This window comes from Emydura macquarii, unplaced genomic scaffold, assembly GCF_026122565.2.
Source record: "Emydura macquarii macquarii isolate MOO-44397 ecotype Brisbane River unplaced genomic scaffold, CSIRO-AGI_Emac_v2 contig_450, whole genome shotgun sequence".
NCBI lineage: Eukaryota > Metazoa > Chordata > Testudines > Chelidae > Emydura > Emydura macquarii.
The window spans coordinates 6496742-6509182 of record NW_027130587.1 but is presented as its reverse complement, the minus strand read 5'-3'; the positions used below and the strand labels follow the sequence as shown (position 1 = coordinate 6509182).

Here is a 12441-nt window from a genome sequence, read left to right as displayed (position 1 = left end):
AAACACTGCCCTACCCCAGAGAGCATTGTAGAGCCTGGTAGCTAAAAGCACAGGTGGATGCTACAAAGAGCATCACCTGGATGCCTGAACCCAAGTGATGCCCACTGATTGCAGTAGGATTGCCCTTGAGCACAGACATCCACACAGAGAGCTCTCATTGCTCCATGAGGGCCTAATGTCACACACAAGGTCATGGCAGGGCTAGAAGTGGAATGGCAGAGTCCCAAGCCCCTGCTCCAGCCCCAGACCACACTCCCACCCTGAAAAAGTTGGTTTTGGAACACTTCCATCATAAAGCATCTGAAAACTACTCAAAGCTTCCAGCTACTGAAAAACATCAAACCCTTTTATCCACATTCCCCACAAAGATCCAAAACTCAGTTCAAAAGGTAAAGAGGTAGAAGCGTTCACAATGAAAGCTCAGGTATGCATAGCACAGTGCTGAACCCAAATAACTACAAGAATACAGGACAGCTGATCAGCTATGGAGCTGCCAAAGAATAGTGGGCTTCCAATCAAGAGGCTTCTTTGAATCCGCTGGCTCTTACCCACACTGCACCTGCTACAATGTGCGGGTGAGAATCTTCGTTTTTCAGGACATACTTAAAATAAAATGTATTTAAAAATCATCAATCATCCCTTAAACAAACTGGGGCAGTGGGTGCTACTCTGGGAAAAGCACAGGAGTCGTGTTTGTGTTAATATGCATGGCTTTGTCACACCCGTTCACTGAGTTGGGCTTTGTCAGTACTCTGGATGAGACAATCCAAAGGAAACCCCAGGATGCCGCTGAAGGAAGATGACACAACAGGTAGCATTTTTCCACCTGAGTCAGTGTTTGAATCAGTTCTTCTTGGGTGATACGCTTAAGACAAACAAACAGAATATGATTGGCCACTAGGGGTCTTTAAAAAGATGTCATGGGTGGTAAGGGTTAGCCCCAGTGTCTAACTCAAATTCCAGTAAAGGTAATTATGTGCCACTTAAATTGCTCTTGTAATTTCAAATTGGTGCCGTATTTTTTCTTCACTTCCTGTTCCAAATAGTTGGGCTGTCTGGTATTAAATAGCTAATTTGTAAGTGCCTGCAATCTAACAGTGGAGGAAGTGACTGAACGTAGAGAGTTTGTTTTTTGTAGTATAGTAGAATTTACAGGCCATAATTCAGATCAGTACCCCACTGTGCTAGGTGCTGTACATACATATAGTAAGAGACAATGTCTCCCCTGAATAGCTTATTGTCTAAGCAGAAAAAGACAGAGTGTGAGGGGAAGCAGAGGCTCAGAGAGGGGTGAAGTGATTTGCCCAGGGCCACAAAGGAGGTCAGTGGTGGAGGGACCTGGATTAACCTCTATTTCTGGCTCTTAGTCCAGAATCCTATCCACGAGAGCAGGCTCTCTCTCACATGGGAAAGAGCTTTAGAAGCTTCTTGTATTCCGAGAACCGAGTGCTGACAGAAATAACAGGTGAAGCCAGAAGTACAGGCCCCAGTTTCATAGCACAAACTCCTGAGAGAATACTTGCTTCATGGAATTATAAAAAAGGCACAGAGCTCAGCCCTGTAGTCCTTACTTGGGCAAGATTTCCTTTGACTTGAAGTCAATGGAAATTATATTTCTTTTTATTTATTTATTTAGATTTGTAACAAAAAACACACCTACTGAAAACAATCAAGCAAAGATGAAATCAAGATCTGACCAATACCTCTCCTTACCACTAACACCACCCTTTCTCATGCTCCTTCCTACCAAAAGCCTGGTCTAGTGCCTAAAGGGTCTAAATCTGGCCTCTGAATATGAAAATTTAAGTCTTTTATTTAAAAGTGATAAGGTAATGATACAAAGGAATAGCTCACATACAAATCATGTATCCTTGCATTAAAGGCTAACCAAGGCCTAATTTTAGGCCACGTAACCTACAATTAAACTCTGGGATGCTTTAAACAGTTTTGTCACCCTTTACCTGTATCCTTGCCTTAGATATTTCTATCTATATGAATGTTTTCTTGTAACCTTCCAAAGGAAAATATGCTTGTAAAGGAAGGAATATAAACCCAGGCCTCAATGTATCCACACATTCCACATCCTAAAACAGCGACCTGTTCCTCCCCATTTGTCCCTCTTTTGTCTAGATTTCTGTCACTTGGAATCAGTCTAACAAATCAGTATTTGTTAAAATACTAACAAAGTCCAAAATAAAAGGTAACATGCCGAAAGGTCTCACAATACATTAATCAATATCAAAACAAACGTTTCAATTCATCTCATAATAAATTAGATAGACGCCTGCACAAAGGATGCTACAATCTGTTCTCTTTGCATCCATTCAGGCAATATCTCTTTGCTAAAGTTCACATACATAACAATATTTTTACTAACAAAACTTATAGATTTTCATGTATCGAATATAGTAAATGTTCGCATATTAATAAATCTAAAAATGTATAAAATTTAAGAGACAGCTGTGTGAAGTCATTATTAGTAAAAACAATTAGCACTCTCGTTGCGTTGCTAGTGTTTTTAACTATCTAAGACAATACTTAATATAAGCTAGAAGACTATTCTAACCATTTGGAGTTAGGATATTAATTGTATAATGAATCTAGAAGTTATTTAAAAATAGAATCAAATTGGGAATAAAACTCTCTTCAAGTTAAAAGTAAGAAGAAAAAAATAAAGCTTCCAGAATATACATGAGAAAACTTTATCCTGGTAAATGGTCCAAGAACAAGAAATAGAAAATGAGTCAAAAAACTTTTTACACAATTCTCTTATAGTGTATAGTTTAATTAACTACGCTAAACTAAAAATTAAGGATTACAAAGAAAGGCTGGAAACCCTTGGAAAGGAACATTATGTAAAGCTTGATTGCCACCTACTGGATGGGCAGGAAACTTGCCATGACATTTTGACCAGTCCTGTTAATGAATGACCACTTCTCCAAAAGAAAAGAGCCAATAAAAATTACTAAATATATTCTTTTGGGATAAACCAACACCCCACCCCCCAATGCAACCAAATGGGAAGATAATACATTAAAAGGATTACCAAGCCCAAAACCTTTGTCCAGCGAAACCTACATTCAGCAGATCAATGCCTGATCCAAAGGAGCTGCTAGTTCATTCCATAAAAGAAGTGTTTGTTAAATTCTCCCTAAGAAAGTGATTTTCTTTGACTAAGAGTCCTTTATGGACAAGAATTCTGGGACACTGAAGTCCAGAATCCCAATTGCAAGCATTTTTGGGAAAAAGCTGTCTCCCTGAAGACTGACGCCTAAGTCCCAGCATGAAAAAGAAAACTGCAGACTGAACAACAGAGGTAAGATATTCCACCTGCTTAAAGGTACAGAAAGTTTTAAGAAATCAATTGCTATATATTGCTATAATTCCACAGGGAATTTCTATGCTTCAAATAAAGTCAGAAATTGGCATTGGAGTTTTTGTTTTGGAGTTTTGGCCTTGGAATTATTGTTTTTCCAGAACACTGAACCCACTAGAGTTCAAAACATTCCCATGAAACCAGACTGTTGGGCTGATAGGAACTCTCACCTGGAAAACACCAAAGTCAAACTTCACAATTTCCACAGATACTACTAATATCCTGATTCCAAAGAAACAAAATTTAAAAATATACTAGAAACAGGAAAACAAATAAAGCCTAAAAGTAGCTCTAAAGCCTGGGGAAAAGTCTCTTAAAAACATAACTGAACTAAGTTATAACATTTAAATCTAAAAACATTTTCACTAAAACTGATTTGGTGCTAATTTAAACACCATGTTTACACCTGTAACTTCCAGAGTTATTGTTCACACCTGACGTGTAGTGCTGACTGAGATTACTTCATTTGGCTTACTAAATTATCTGGTTTACTGCTTAAGAGAGAAACTTAAAAACTTTGGTTTAATACATACATAACTAAATCTCAGCTGTGCTTATTATGTTGTTATATCTTTGTGGAAATTAATTGTATTATGATTTATTTTGTTTTATTGTCTTGTTTCCACTCAATTCCTAACGTTAAAAGTGCTACTAGGAATTAGCAGCTTTATAAAAATCACTGGGTTTTTTTGCCCTGTGTTTTACACACAAAGACCTCTGCAGCTGTGCTGCCTTGCATTTGTGAGTGAGAATTACTTGCCAATGAAAAGCAGCCTTGAATCTTTCCCTTGTAACACTACACTGTGTGTGAGAGTAAGACAAGATACCTTCTAACTTCAAAATATCAATTGTCATTATTTGTGTGTGCCATAAACTTTAAAATAACAATGCTTTAAGCATTTTAAAATAAATCAACAACTAAACTTAAAGAAATGATACTATATAACCATGCATTAAACTCAATAAAGTAACTGGATTACAACTATAATTAATTTGATATTAAAATGTTTAAACTAAAGAATGAATTAGGATGAAACTAGATAGGTTGAACACGACAATATAATTGAAAAGTGGGCATACACTGTCAGTGGAAGGGATATCTATAATCCTAGCCATATCTTCCAACTGCTTCCCCCAGCCAACCAATATCGACTCTGTCTTTTGCAGACTGAGCTTTGGCCAGCTCTCATCCTTGGCCAAATCTCAGCCAGACTCTGGGTAAGGCATTTCTGCATGAGAAGATAGCCCTGGGTGCATCATGAGATCACTGAAAACACCACAGTCCATACCTCATCACTAACCCGCACCTGTGGCCCCAGACACACATTGAACAGGCCTGGAGACAAGGTAGCTGCTCCCGAGCAGAACCATCCTTCCAGATACAGTCAAAAGGACTGGACTCTTCACTTGTATTTTGTTTTACTTCTCCATTATTTCAGTGGTATCTTAAAAGTGTGACAACATTTCTTTGTGTTATTTTGTTCTGGTCTGCGGTCATTGATTTTTTTCTCTCCACCCCGAAGTTTTAAATGAAGCCTATATTAACAAGCCTGGTTTTGTTTGACAACAGTTACAATTTATCTTTTGGAAACAAAACCAACCTTGTTTGTGCACCAGCATAATCTAAGCTGTCAGCACAGCCCTACGAACAGAGGCTGCTGGTCAACAATTGTGGCTGCAGGGTCAGCAGGGGAGCACAGTTTTGAGCACTACAAAACAAGTCTGTGGTTTTAAAATGTGCATGGCACTGAACACACGTTGATGACACTATACTATAGGTACTTTTAAAAACAGTTTATAGTGGGTTAATAAAAGGTTAGATTTTTAAGCATGTTTACAAACTATTACAAGCACATCACTGGACGGTACGATAGATTGTCAGTCCAACACGTCAGTATGTTGCTCATAAATTATAATAGTTAATCATTTAGTAAATCTTTATAATTTTGTCAGGGTGACTGCTTTTTTTAATATTAGTTTTAAAAAGTGTTTCAGTTTCCAGCCCAGTTTATTTTGAATCCAGATACCCCTCTGCTAACAACCATTTTCAGGAAGGTCGCCTTCTGGACTTCAAAACCTCAGTCATGTCCTCTTAATACAGGATTGTTTAAGGATGGTGGTCTCATTGCAATAATGCTCATCTGAAATGCACACACACCACAGCTACCACGACTACCAAGGACGAAATTCTTGATTTCCCAGAGGGAAGAACTACCTTGAGCAGGCTAGTATTTTTAGATTTCTAAAGAAAATAATTATGGTCCAAGAGAGCATGTCCCTCACCCCCATTTTGCTTAAGTCAGGGATTCTTCATAACCTGGTTTAAATTCAGGACAGAGACAGACACACACACACACAAAGACACACTGCATTATGCAAAAATAAAGCTACAGAATTCTAATCTCTGGGACACCAAATCTAGGATTTCAGGTTACCCTGAGTAGGGTATCCACCTGACTGCATCTGACAACATGCCACATCTTTGGGTTGTTACAATGCTGCAAGAACACAAGCCAAAGGAGGATGTTAGACATAAAATACTACAGCTGTGAACATTTGAATGACCAAGTGGCCTGCAGCTTCACAGGAATGGGGCAAGGGGAGAACCCTGCTATTACCAAGCTACAGCTTCTACCAGAAGAACCATACCTGCAGTTTCTGCATAGGTTCTTTCATTCATTAATTAGCTGTTACTAACCACTTATATTACAGTAGCACCAAGAAGCCTCATCCAGGTCAGAGCCACGTTGTGCTGTTCCAAGTCCTCTATAGTCACTGACAGTCCTTCCGCCAAAGAGCTTAGACACGGAGAGTGATACAGGATCATTTTGTCCTACATTTTACATTACTACAGTTATAGAATAATACTTTGCACTGCACTGGCACCTATCCCCCAAGGATCTAAAGCACTTTGCAAATACTATTTGCAGTATTCACATCTCCCCGCTCTGCGCACGTATGATCTCACACCCCGCCACAGTAAGTATTAGACCCAGCCTGGGGGATCAGTGGCCGCAGTCTGGGCAAATGCTCAGTGCAGGCAAGGCCCATTTCACAGCAGGGTAAATTAAGGCACCAAGAGGTTATCTAACTCAACTGATATCACAAGAGCACTCTCTAGGCTACAGGACTGCCACACTGCAGACCCAGTTACAGCATGGTAACCCCCCCCCCACCCAGTTATTTAACACAGGTACTAGTGAAAAGACTAGAGGCCCCAGCTGAGATCAGGGCCTCCATCATGTTAGTGCTGCACAAATACACAGTATGACAATGTCCTTCTCCCCCTCATCTCCCCAAAGCATCCAGGTTACATTTTTTATTCGGCATTAAAAGTGTCCCTAAAACATTCTAAAGCTTTGGACATATCAAATGCTTTAGCACACATCAGAGACATTGTTAAAACAAGGTTAAGTCACATCTACCCTATACAATGGATCCATGTTGTAACTGGGTCCCCTAGACTCAGCTGAAGTTGTGCTGGAGACAAGGATATACTGAATCAGAGGAAGTTTCAGATGTAGAAGCTAGTAGTCCTGGATCCAGCTCTGCTGCTTTAACCAATAGGCTACAGTTCCTTAAATACCAGATCAGAGAGATGCACACGATAAGTTGTGCTTCAGTGAAGATGATCATACTTTATGACAACATAAGGAGGCTTGGAAGGATTAGATTTTAATTGGTAAATGTCAGTAAATGCCAATTTCACCGTAAACATACAAACCAATATGGAAATATTTCCACTGATACTTATCTATACATTTTGATTATCAAAGTAAGAAAAATGCTACTTGAGAATGTATTAGAGTTTGATTTAAGGATATTTACTTCGTATATTTTGACATGTGATGTTAACAGTTTGTGATTTAATGGTGAAACTCAATGTCTGCAGTCATTAAATAGTTGTCTGACCCACCCAATTCCACTGTCTGGTACCCTTCCCCCCATTATTTCCCACAACTGTGAACATTTAAAAAAGCTTCAAACCCATTTTTGCACAACTGTGAACGTTTAAATAGATAAAAATTGAAAAAAGCTTTAATTAAACACTGATATTATATATCAAAATCATAAAATAAAACCAAATTCTGCCAAGTCTAAATACAAGCAGTTGCTCCCCCGCCCCAGTAAGCGACCATATATTTTGTTTGTGCATCTTGAAATCAAAACACTTTTTATTCAGTTCCAATATGCATGGAATTCTGTGGTTAGTGCCAAGCAGAAATGAAAAAGTCACAATCATATCAAGCTGCCTTCAGAACCAGTGTCCAGAGGCAGTTGCTACAGTAGGTAAATAGGTCACCCATCCTTTGCAACTGTTAAGTGAATAGCCTTTGATGTTTGGGACAGCTTGTTGAATGCAGAAGTCTATTGCCAGAATACTGAATTTCATTGCACTCAGAGGGATGTCAATGTTCCAAATAAAATGAATGTTGTGGTCTCAGCTCAGCTCCCAATGGAGACTGCCATCTCATATACACCATATTTTTGGCAAACCCTGCCCCAGGTTTAAATGAATGAGCACTGATTCTGAAATACTGCCTCTTCCCGCTAGAGGCCTCAGATTGCGTGAACAACAACATGCACATTTGCTGCTAGAAAGCATTTCTGGTCCTCAGAGCTGCCAAATATTTGAGGTCTGATTAACTAGCATTTAAGAATCCTGTGTGGAGCGGAGAGCTACAGAAATAGTATTGCCACACCACGCCAGCATTTCAGGATGAGACTGCCAGCCCCTCGTGGGAATGGAGGAATCACAAAACAATACAGACAGACCGACCCAGCAATTACCAGTTTACAGATGGATTCTTGGCATCTCACTAAAGGACTTGAGATACTTGAGGAGATCCTTCAAAAACAGCATCAAAAAAGGCTTTCACCACTCTCCTTTGTGCACACGAGAGGAATGAGAATAAGTCAAGGAGAGATAAGAAATGAGGTTGCACAAAATGAAACAAAACAAGGTGAGAATCCCAGCCCTAATGAAAGGGGGTTAAGCACCCTATCTTCCTCGACTTTTAATTGGCATTGGGCACCCAACTCCCTTAAGCAAGTTTGAAAATCCCAGCCTATTTGTAGGACAGTAGCCTCCCATCAAGATCAAGGCCCCGCTGTGCTAGGTGTTGTACAAATACAAATTCTTGGTGCCTATAATTTGCAATCCCAGCCTCTTACCCTGAAAGCTGGCCCATGTGGGTTGACCGTTATGTCTGCAGTGTCCACAGTGCTCTGCACAGGCACAGGGTGTGCCCACACAGGTCAGATTGCAGGATTGGGACCCAAAGGGCTCAGTCCTGCAAACTATTTCAGCACATGAGTAGCTTCACTCACATGAGTAGTCCCATTGATAAAAGCTACTCATGCTCAAGTGCTTGCAGGATCGGACGGATGCTAATAAGACACAGTACGGGAGAAAAAAGGATACATACAAGTAAAGTGAGTTAGGAAATGGTTGCATATCCTTTAGTTCCATGGGTTCAACTTAGCTTTCATTTAAAAATATGACCCCACTGGACCTCGTATGCCTAACTTGCCTGTTCTCCTTATCTTCCTATCTCCACAAATTTTTGTGAGCTCATTTTAATAAAAATATGTGCCTCTCTAATTGATTTTAATCTTTTAAAGGAGTAGAGGTTTTTTAAGCAGAGCAGTTGTAGGTTGCAAGTTGATCTACTTCAGGTCTAATATGAATGGACAGAATATATTTAGGAAGGTTTTTTTGTGGGAGACTAATTGGAAATTTGATCAAGCTATTACACTGCAAAAATTGTTACATTTTCTAATGTGGTTTAAATTTTGGAAGTTCCTTGAGCTCTGAAGAGTCAGAAATTGAAAAATAAGAGGAATCATCCCACCTGCAAGTACTGCAAAAGCTGGCAGGAAAAAGAGTGATCTAGGCTAGATGTGAGGTTCACAAGGGTGGTTTTACTAAGCGTCATGTCTTGAAACACACTCATTTGATGATGATTCCCCATTTAAAATTACATTTTGCTACCTAACAGTTAGCCAATTTTTAATCAATTTCATATATACCATGTTAATTGTATGTCATTCTATTTTTTTTTATTCAAAACGTCATGTGGTACAAAGCCAAACTCCTTAGAGAAGTCAAAGTATATCACATCAACACTATTACCTTTAATCAACCAAACTGATAATCTCATTAAAAAAAGTTGATTGGGCTCTTTAAACACCCAAATGGTGACTTCAGTTGCTATAAAACAGTGCACTTGCATCAACTTTTTAGCTGTGGTATTATTTTTCTTCAAGCAATATTTTCCCAGTCTCTTTGCAAGCCTAGCCCAACTCCTTTCCCATGCAGCTTTGGAGAGGGCTACGCTCTGTTTTCAGAAAAAGAACATTCTTTATGAAACCATGTCTGCACTTCAAGGCTTGAAATTGCCCCAAACGAGTGACCAGTCTTTAAATATTCTCTCTCTAGATTACTTCTTAACAAACGTAAAGGAAACTGGAGTGCATGGTGGTGGGGTTTTGATTTTAAATTGGGTGTGTGTGTGTGTGTTTTTCCCTTTTTGAGAAAAGATAAAGGGAAAATCAGCCTCCAGATACTGCAGTGACTGGTACTATATAAACAGCACAGGAAGCTATTATTTCTATCACTTGTCTATTTCTAAGCTCGATGTTGCAAAACATAATGCACAAAGATTGATTTCTGGCAAGAGGGCAGATTGTAAGGTTTGTTAAATAACCCACAGAACGCGTAAAGCTGGAGAGGAAGGGTGAAGCGTTAAAACCTCAGGTTTGCAAAAAAGATTCCTTGGAAGCACACCTTCAAGCCTAGCAGGGCCTGTTTCCAAGGTAGATACATTGAAATAGGCCCAAAAACGACTCAGTGGAGCTGAATGGTTTCACCTCCTGATTTACACCAGCATATTTCAGAATGTGCATGTGGCTCTATCAGTTGTGCATTTTCTCTTTCACACGGGTTGCAAGCATTGAACCTGACTGCTGGCATCATGGGGGTAAAACTGAACCCAGTCAGTCTCTGACAACTCATGATACAGAGACGGCTACGGTGATTTACCAAGTGCAACATTTCCCTCTGGTTTGGAGATCCTTGGCAAAATTGGAAGAAGGGCAGTAGTTAGAGCAGGAGAGGCCTTGCAAGCCATTTCCCTGTTCCCAGCCATGCTGAAATACAACCTACACTAAGACCAACGTGATTAGGTTTAGGAGAAGGGGTGCACTGTATGCATAACTAAAAATAACGTTAAGGCAAAGAAAGACAAGAGCATCATCCTTCAGGGAAAAGAGTTAGTTGTCTACAAGCAGTGGGTAGGAGGAATCCCACTCCCTTCTTCCACTCTTCAACACTGTATAGTTGGGTAGGAGCACTACAGGGGCCCACTTTCCTATAAAGCATTAGATTCTAGCCACTGCTGGTGCAGGAGTCATGCTCCAATTCAGATCAACCTCTCACAGGCCCTAGTGCCCATCCAAGACCTGATGGGGGCATTTCCACAGCTTAGGTTCACAATCATGGTTACAGCTTTTGGTAGACACAGAAGCGAGTCCATTGGCAAAGAGACCATTGAAAGGAGGAGTGGGGCAAAAATAAAAGCTACACATCAGAAAAACCTGCTCCAACAGGAAGAACATTGGACAGACCCAAACGACATCATTTCCTAAACGGAGGCAAATCAGCAAAATTCCAGCAGTTGTTCTTTGCTGCCAAACTATTTTTTGGACGCTGAATTCCAGACATTTTTCAGCATCCATTGTAAACCGCATTCAAAATAAAATCCTCCAAGCAAGGCTCAGCTCTCTGCAGTGGAAGATCTAATTGAATGCAACTGTAACTCACGTTTTCCTGCCATTCATAAGCTGAGAAAACTTCCATCAGCAGTTCCTTTAATTGAATTACAATGTCGCGTGGAATCAGGAAACATGCGTTTTCTACAAGGCGGCGAAGAGAATATAATGGAGAGCTCGGCACATCCTCCTCACAGCGCACACTTGCGTTTAAAGCTATTCCATAATCAGGGAAAGAAAGGGGTATTGGTATAGCAGGAAACCAGGCTGGAGGAGCTGCCAGAAAATGATGCCCAAAAGACAGAGATGAAGGATGCTTGAAATGCATCAACGCAGAGTAGCCCACGCTGTAAAAATCGTTGTCTCCATCTCCGTCACACCCACCCCCATGTGCCAGGCTCCCCGCTCCCCACAGAGCTTTATGCAGTACTATGGCTCACCCAGTATCATTCTGATTATTCCTTTCATACAGGCCCTGCAACATTCTTGCCTCAGCTACTATTGGCTGATGCCCCCATCTTAACGCTTCATACGTCTACCTCCATTATTATGCCCTTTGTTTAGTTATTGTTTGTATTAAAAAGGGCACCCAGTGAGGTCAGGGCCCCATCATGCTGGTGCTGTACAGAGTAGACACACTCTTGCCCCTATTTGGAATTTAAATAGACAAGACAAAGGGAATGTCTGTTTCACAGATGAGGGGAAAAAAGGTCCAGGGAGATTAAATGATTTGCCCAGGATCAACAAACAGCCTGTTGCAGAGCTAGGACCTCAAGAGTCTTGAGCGCCATAGTCCCTGTCCACTGCCTTAACCACAAGACCATCCTTCCTCTCTGCCCTGTTACAGAGAGCTTCTATCCCCTTTGTATAGCGGCTACCATCAGTGGCCCCTCTTTGGGATGACACTAAGCATGTCTACACTGCAATTTAAAAGCCCATGCCAGCTGACTTGGGCTCCTGGGGCTCAGGCTAAAGGGCTGTTTAGTTCCACTGTAGACGTCCAGGCTGGAGCCTGGGCTCTAGGACACTGGGTGGGGAGAAGGTCCCACAGCTCAGGCTCAACCCCAAGCCCAAACATCTACACCACAATTCAACAGCCCCTTGGCCTGAGCCCTGTGAATCTGAGCTAGCAGGCATGGCCCAGCCTGGGTGTCTAACTGCAATGCAGATATACCCGAAGGGTCGCCCTTGCAGCTAGCTGTTCATGCTCTTCTCTCAAACCATGTTTCCGAACAGAGCCCTTCCATCATCACAGCAGCCTGGTCAAGCCCACCCAGCTTTCACATTACTTA

General features: G+C 40.8%; 1 long non-coding RNA gene across 1 annotated transcript in view; it reads right to left on the bottom strand.

Annotated features, from left to right (window-relative positions):
* The window catches only part of LOC137146553 (uncharacterized), a 41189-nt gene that overhangs the window by 209 nt on the left and 28539 nt on the right, over positions 1–12441 (bottom strand). The gene's annotated exons all lie outside the window — the stretch shown is intronic.